Source organism: Malania oleifera, chromosome 9 (assembly GCF_029873635.1).
Source record: "Malania oleifera isolate guangnan ecotype guangnan chromosome 9, ASM2987363v1, whole genome shotgun sequence".
NCBI lineage: Eukaryota > Viridiplantae > Streptophyta > Magnoliopsida > Santalales > Ximeniaceae > Malania > Malania oleifera.
Window position 1 is genome coordinate 88,696,267 of NC_080425.1, and position 7,572 is coordinate 88,703,838.

Below are 7,572 nucleotides of genomic sequence, written 5' to 3' on the forward strand. Positions count from 1 at the left end.
CTCCAGCACTCTCGAGGGTCCATGATGTGTTTCACGTATCCATGTTGAGGAGGTATGTGTTGGATCCTTCACATGTTATTAGTTATGTTGAGTTGGAAATTGGGGATACTTTAGCGTATGAGGAGATACCTATGCAGGTTCTGGACCGTAAAGTTCATAAGCTTCGTACCAATGAGATACTATTAGTGAAGGTATTGTGGTGGAACCACGAGGTTGAGGAAGCTTCTTGGGAACTGGAAATGGAGATATGTCGGAAGTATCCGCAGTTGTTTTAAGTAGTATTTGGATAGTAGGGTGGTATGAGTAAGTATGTATGTATGTAATCCTCTATTATCGTATTGTATTGGTGGTTAGCCTCTGGGAGAGTCCTATTGCATTGTAAGCTCTCGAGGCTATGTATGTATGTAACCACGATATTCCTCCACCATAAGGGAGGGAATGTATGTATGTATCGTAACGGGGCTGCGTATAAATGGCTGCCGTATTCTCTAGAGTGTGTATGTATGTATCGTAATGGGGCTGCATATAAATGGCCGTCATGTTCTCTAGAGAATGTATGTATGTATGGTGACAGTCTAGTTTCACTTCAGAGTAAGTATATACGTAGTAGTATGAATGTGTTCATAATGAGAGAGATGACAAATTTCAAGGATGAAATTTTTGTAAGGAGGGGAAATTGTAAGAACCCGAACCGTGAGATGTGGGTTTATATGTAAAAGAGGGATGTAAAATGGAATTCTGCAGACTTCGTTGATGAAGCCATAATTCGTCGACGAAGGTAGAAGACTTTTCATCGACGAAATTCAGAGGTTCATCGACGAAGAAAAGCCGAGAGGTTTGGAAAATTTTAATATCAGGGTTCGTCGACGAAATCGCAGTCTCGTCAACGAAATCCCTGAAGACTTCGTCGACGAAGACACCAATTCGTCGACAAAGCCACTTGGGTCAAAGGCTTATAAAAGATATTTTTGGGTTTCTTCATTGCCAAGTTTTGGAAATCCTCTCTCTCTCTCTCTCTTTAAGACTCGAAGCTTTCTCTCTCTCTCTCTTCAATTGCTTCACCGTTTGTTTCCGGAATCATAAATATGAAGTTACTGCAAGGATCAGTGAAGGGTTCTCTACATTTCTAGCGGATCGGAATCTCATTTCAAGCGATTTTGGGTTTCGGGCTAAAATTGAGGTAAGACTCGATTTTCATTTCTAATTAGGTATATGTGTAGTAGTACGGATTGTAAGTATGTATTGTACTGTGGTTTGTAGATTTTGGAGTCTCGATTCGTAGTTTTGAGGACCGTAGAGTTCATAGTTGGATTTCGAGTTAAGGTAAGGGGATTCTGTTTATATCAGTTCATTTTTGAAATCAGGATTGGTAAGCTTGTAGGCTACGATCATATGTATGTTTTGGCTACTTATTTGGGGAAATCTATCGGGTAAAAATGTGAGATTTTCGGGTTATAGTTTTTGAAAAAATTGGGGATTTCAGGTATCATCTTTACTTTGTTTGGAAAACCGTTTGTCTTGTTTAAAATGTATTATTGAGGTGACCGAAATCCATATTTGCATAAACTGTATACTTGAAATTGTAAATGATATGATTTTCTGTAAACCAAATAAGTATGGTATGTATGGTTGTATGAAATTGTTCCAGGTATTTGCAAAACAGCTATGTGGCGGCTAATTACCGTACGCTGAAATGTATAGGAACGTGAGTTCGAAAATGATTCCAAGGACTTGTAAAATAGCCAGGTATCGGGTAGTTACCATGGCAAGAGTATCCGGCTCCATATCCGAGGGTGTGAAATATCACCAGTATGTTTCGGCTGGTCACCGAAGGGTGTGATCTACACCGTATGTAGCAATGGATTCACAGTGGGCCTAGGTCCTCGCAGCGTGGTTTTACATGTGGCAATGTAATCGGGGTAAGATTAGGCGACCTTGTATAGTTGCGTATGTAGCAATGGATTCACTATTGGGCCTGATTCGTAGATCTTCGTAGTTGCATGTGTAGTAATGTAATCGCTGTGAGACTATGTGACCTTGTGTAGTTGCGTATGAAGCAATGGATTCACTATTGGGCCTTGATCGTCGCAGCGTAGTTGCATATGTAGCAATGTAATCGCTGTGAAACGAGGTGACCTTGTGTAGTTGCGAACTAGTGTGACGACACTGACTGTATGTACAATGTATGTATGTATGTATGTATGTATGTATGTATTTGAGTATCGTATGAACTAGAATGGTTTTTGTGAAAATACTAGAACTATATGGAACTGTATGGAATTGTTTCTAAACTATACGAATTATTTCAAACTGTATCATATGTATAGTGTTATGAAGTATGTAAATGACACTGGTATGCCACACACTGATATAACCTTTTTTCTCCCTTACTGAGAGGTGTCTCACCTCGAATATATACAAATGTTTTTCAGGTCCTTCGGGTAGCTGAAACTAGCATCCTAGCATCCGTAAGCGAGGGGTGTTGTTTAGCTACTACTAGTGCCTGATAGATATGAGTTTTTGTAACCGGGTTGTCATGATGGATTTTGTAGATGCCCGTAGTATGTATGGTATTCATAGGGATGTTTACCCTAGTATGTATAGACTCTGGTATGATACTTTTTATGTATGAAAGATCGTATTCTGCTGCGTATTATGGATGAGTATGGATGGTTGTATGTATGTATGTGGGCATCCGTTCACCCCATGAGGTCGAACTCTCTTTGTATGTTGTATCATGTATGTTTTAATTGATACAGAGACATGTTAGGTTACTAAATTCACCCCTGAGTCTCATTTCTGTGTTCGGGGCGTGATAACAACTTCATTACAATCCTATATACCATAGATCTGTCGAACCGAAAACAGATTTAGACCCTTACCTTGATTTCAGGATAAAACAGGAAATCCTTAAAATGAAGATTCGATCCACTATAATCGTAAAGATTCTCCCCCTAATCCACGTAATAATGTCGGATCGTTGGTTCGGACAATAGACGACCCGAAATCTTTGAAAGAGAGAGTCACCTTCGAGTTTTATAGAGAGAGAGAGAGAGAGAGAGAGAGAGAGAGAGAGAGAGAGAGAGAGAGAGAATTTTAGTTTCTTAACCATTAAGTAATGAATATTCAGCTTATAGACCTTTGACCCGACCAGCCTCGTTGACGAATTGGAGCACTCGTCGATGAACAGAAGAAGGATGTTCGTCGACGACAGAGTTGGCCTCATCAACGAGCCTGAGATTCCAAAATTCCAGAAATCTCTCGGTATCCTCTTGTCGACGATCATTTGAATCTCACCGACGAGCCATAAAAGAGACTTCGTCGTTGAGAGAAGGAGCCTCGTCGATGAGCCTTGCTATTTTCACCTTTTCAAATTCCTTCCCCTTTTCTTATTTATTTAATCCACATTTCTCGGGTCGGGTTCTTACAACCTCCCCTCCTTATAAAAATTTTATTCTCGAAATTTGCAATCTCTCACTTGCTAACTCATCAATATACCCAAATGCATACTCAACTCTAGGAAGAGCCGACGACCACCCACAAAGCAGCCCCATCCCAATTATATATCATACCCTCACTTATGGTGGAGGAATACCGCGGCTATATATGCACTGTCTCGGGAGTTCACAATATCACAAAACTCTCCCAGAGACTAACCACACATCATTACTATAGTCAACATAAATATTTCATACCTACCTAATCAAATCTGCAACTCTATTCCACAGAACAATTGTGGATATTTTTGGCGTATTTCCGTCCCTAACTCCCAAGAAGCTTCCTTAACCACGTGATTTCGCCACAGCACTTTCATTAACGATATCTCCTTGGTACGCAACTTTTGAACTTTCTAGTCTAGAATATGAACGAGTATCTCCTTATACGCCAAAGAATCCACAATCTCTAAAGATTTGTAACTAATCACATGTGACAGATTTGACATGTATCTCCTCAACATAGATAAGTGGAAAACATCGTGGATCCGAGAGAGCACTAGGGGTAGTGCAATCCTGTAGGCCCCTAGACCCACTTGCTCAAGTACCTCGAATGGTCCTATATACCTCAGACTCAACATGCCCTTCTTCCTGAACCTCATCACTCCCTTCATCAGAGTGATCCTCAGGAATATCTTATCCCCCACCTCAAATTCTAACTCCCGACGGCGAACATCCGTGTAACTCTTCTGCCAACTCTAAGCTGATTTAATTCTATCCCTGATCAACTTAACCTTTTCAGAAGTGTATTGTACGAGTTTGGGTCCCAATATCTGCCATTCACCAACCTCGTCCCAGTACAGAGGAGATCGACACCTCCAACCATACAATGCCTCGAACGGTGCCATCCTGATACTAGCTTGCAAGCTATTGTTGTAGGCAAACTCCACCAATGATAGAAACTGAATCCAACTACCACTGAAGTCTAACACACAAGCTCGTAACATATCCTCCAAGATCTATATCGTTCTCTCTGACTGTCCGTTAGTCTGGGGGTGGAACGTTGTACTGAAAGTAAGTTTCGTCCCCAGTGCTTCCTGTAAGCTCCTTCAGAACTGAGAAGTGAATCTTGGGTCTCGATCTGAAAAAATAGACACTGGTACCCCGTGCATTCTAACTATCTCCTACACGTATAAGTCTGCTATCCTAGTCAAGGAGTAGCTAACCTTCATCGGCACAAAGTGAGCAGTCTCAGTCAACCTATCGACAATCACCCAGATTGCATTCTGCTTAGAAAGCGCTAGTGGAAACCCGGTGACAAAGTCCATGGAGATATGCTCCCATTTCCACTCTAGAATGCTCAATGGCTGCAACGACCCTGTTGGCTTCTGATGTTCAGCATTTACCTACTAACACATCAGACATTGTTCCACAAATCAAGCAATCTCCCTTTTCATACCACTCCACCAGAAGGATTCGCACAAATCCCGATACATCTTCGTGCTAACTGGATGTACCATATACAAAGAATGATGTGCCTTCTCCAGAATCGTCCTCCTTGTCCCCTCGTCATTTGGAACACACAACCTAGTTCCAAACCTTAGCACACCACCCTCGGAGATGTTAAAATCTGCAGCCCACCCCTACTGTACTTTCTCCACAGTCTCCATTAACTACACATCATTTGCCCGTGCGACTTTAATTCTCTCAAACAATGTTGATTGGATTACCAAGCTAGCAATGAAAGCCTGAAGATTACCATCGACCAATTCCACACCAAGACCCTCCAGGTCCCTCTTGATATGATGCTGAACTATCACTGTAGATACTGGCGCATGCTCTGACTTCCGACTCAATGCATCAGCTACATGATGTAGGACGGGAATGGTCGACCTATGTCCTACGATTCAACCCTCACACAAGCACATACACTTAAACACTTTAATTTAAGAATTTAATTATCCGAACATAAACACAATAAATCATGCTTTATTTCACATGTTAAAGGATTTTGAAAAGGTGTATGACTTGTCCAGCAATTAAGTCCCGATTGGTTCTTTCACAAAGGAATCAAGTTATATACTGAAAAGTTGTTATTTCAAAAATTCAAGAATAAAATTTCTATGTTAGCAAATTAATATTCATACAATTGATTTTAACTAGCAAATACCAATATTGCAATCTATGGATCAAATGAGTTATTCAAAGATGTGATTTTATTCTACTAACAAGGGTTCACAAGGAAATTTCGGGTTTTCAGGATCAAAAGGAGTGGGAAATGGAGTGGTGTCACCTGCAGGGTTAGAATTTGAAGGTTCTATAAAATAAGATGCTACAAGAAAAAGGGTTATATTTTCAACATTAAAAACATTGCTCATGCTAAAATCAATAGGAATATTAAGCATGTAAGCAACAGAACTAGTTTTCTTGAAAATTTTGAAATGATCCATCTTGTTAGCATGTAACTTCCTCACCTTTCCTACAGGAATCTGCTCAGGACGAATATGGACTATAACCATATCACCCTTTGAAAATTCTTTCAACATGCAATGTATGTTAGCAGGAGATTTATAATGTTCATGATTCAAATTAACCTTCATTCTTATTTCAGAGTGTAGATTGTGTATATGCTTTGCAAAAGCATCAGTTAGCTCGCTCACTCTAGACTTAAGTGGTAGTGGAATAAGATCTATAGGATTTCTAGGACTATATCTTGTAATAACTTGAAATGGGCTTAGTATTGCGGTCCTATCCACTGAACTACTGAATGCAAAATTGGCCACATGAAGGCATAAATCCCAAGTTATGATGCTTTTAACTACCTTACATCTTAATAAGTCCCTAAGGCTCCTATTTACTAGTTCAACTTGACAATTAGTTTGGGGGTAGTAAGCACTAGAACATTTAAGTTTGGTGCCTAACATGGTCCTTAAGGCTTTCAAGAAGTAACCTATGAGTTGTATATTTTTATTTGAAACAATGGTTTTGAGAAACCTATGCTTGATGAGAATTTTGTTGGTTGCTCTATCATTGATGCATGTGCTCAAAGTGTTATCCTCCTTGGGATTAGGGAAAGTAGGGCAGGCAAGTGGACCTAAACTCTTATGAACAAAGTCATTTTCATTCAATTCATTCACTTGTTTCAGCTCCTCATGTTCTATCGGGTTCACTCTATGATGTGGTAAATGAGGCAGATATGAATAAGGAACAAGGTTAGTGATATGTTGATTGTCTCTCGTGGGAGATGACTCACTAGGCGACTCAAAGATGACATCCTTAAATTCAGAAGGTAGGGATGATACTTCTACGAGTGTTTCTTTCTCAGAAAGGGCCATTTTAGTCTCCTTAGTAACAACCACCAATACTTCTTGTGTATCTTGACTTTCCTGCTCAAACGGATCTTCACTTATGATATTCAAGGTTTCTCCACTAGTTTCTTTCTTTTCCTTCTTCTTTTTCTCACCATCTTCCTTATCAAGTGCCAAGTTCCTAGTGGGACATTGTTTCGGAAAGTGTCCTTGTTTATGGTGCCTGAAGCACACTGCATTGCCAGAATTCTGGTGAGAGGATCCAGTCATAGGTGCTTTCCCTTTGTCCATAGGTTTTTGGACTATGGGATTGCTCTCTCAGGAAGCGACTTGACCTGATTGCATTGGCCGGGACTTTTCATAAGTCTGAATCTGGTAAGAGTATGACTCATTGGAAGAGGTATCAAACCGTTTTCCCATGGGCTCTTCAGTCCTTTGCTCAAAGTTATAAGCTAAACTATAGGCATGTTCAAGGGACTTCATGTGATATGGGAATAGTTTTCTCCTCAGTTTAGGCTTTAGTCCTAGACAAAATCGGGAGGTCTGTTGACTATCAGTCTCATAGACACCACATCTTACAGTTAGCTTATCGCATTGATTCATATATTCTAGAACAGTCATGCTACCTTGAAGCAAGTCGTAAAGCTGATCTATAAGGTGCTCTCTATATCTAAGGGGTGCATACTTCTCCCTTAATCTGTCCTTCATTAGATCCCAATGCTTAATGGGTCTATGGTTTAACCTCACTTCTTGCCTCTCAACGTTTATCCAATGGAGTTTGGCTTGCCCGGTTAGTCTCATTTTTGCAAACCTCACTCGGTGTGAGTCAT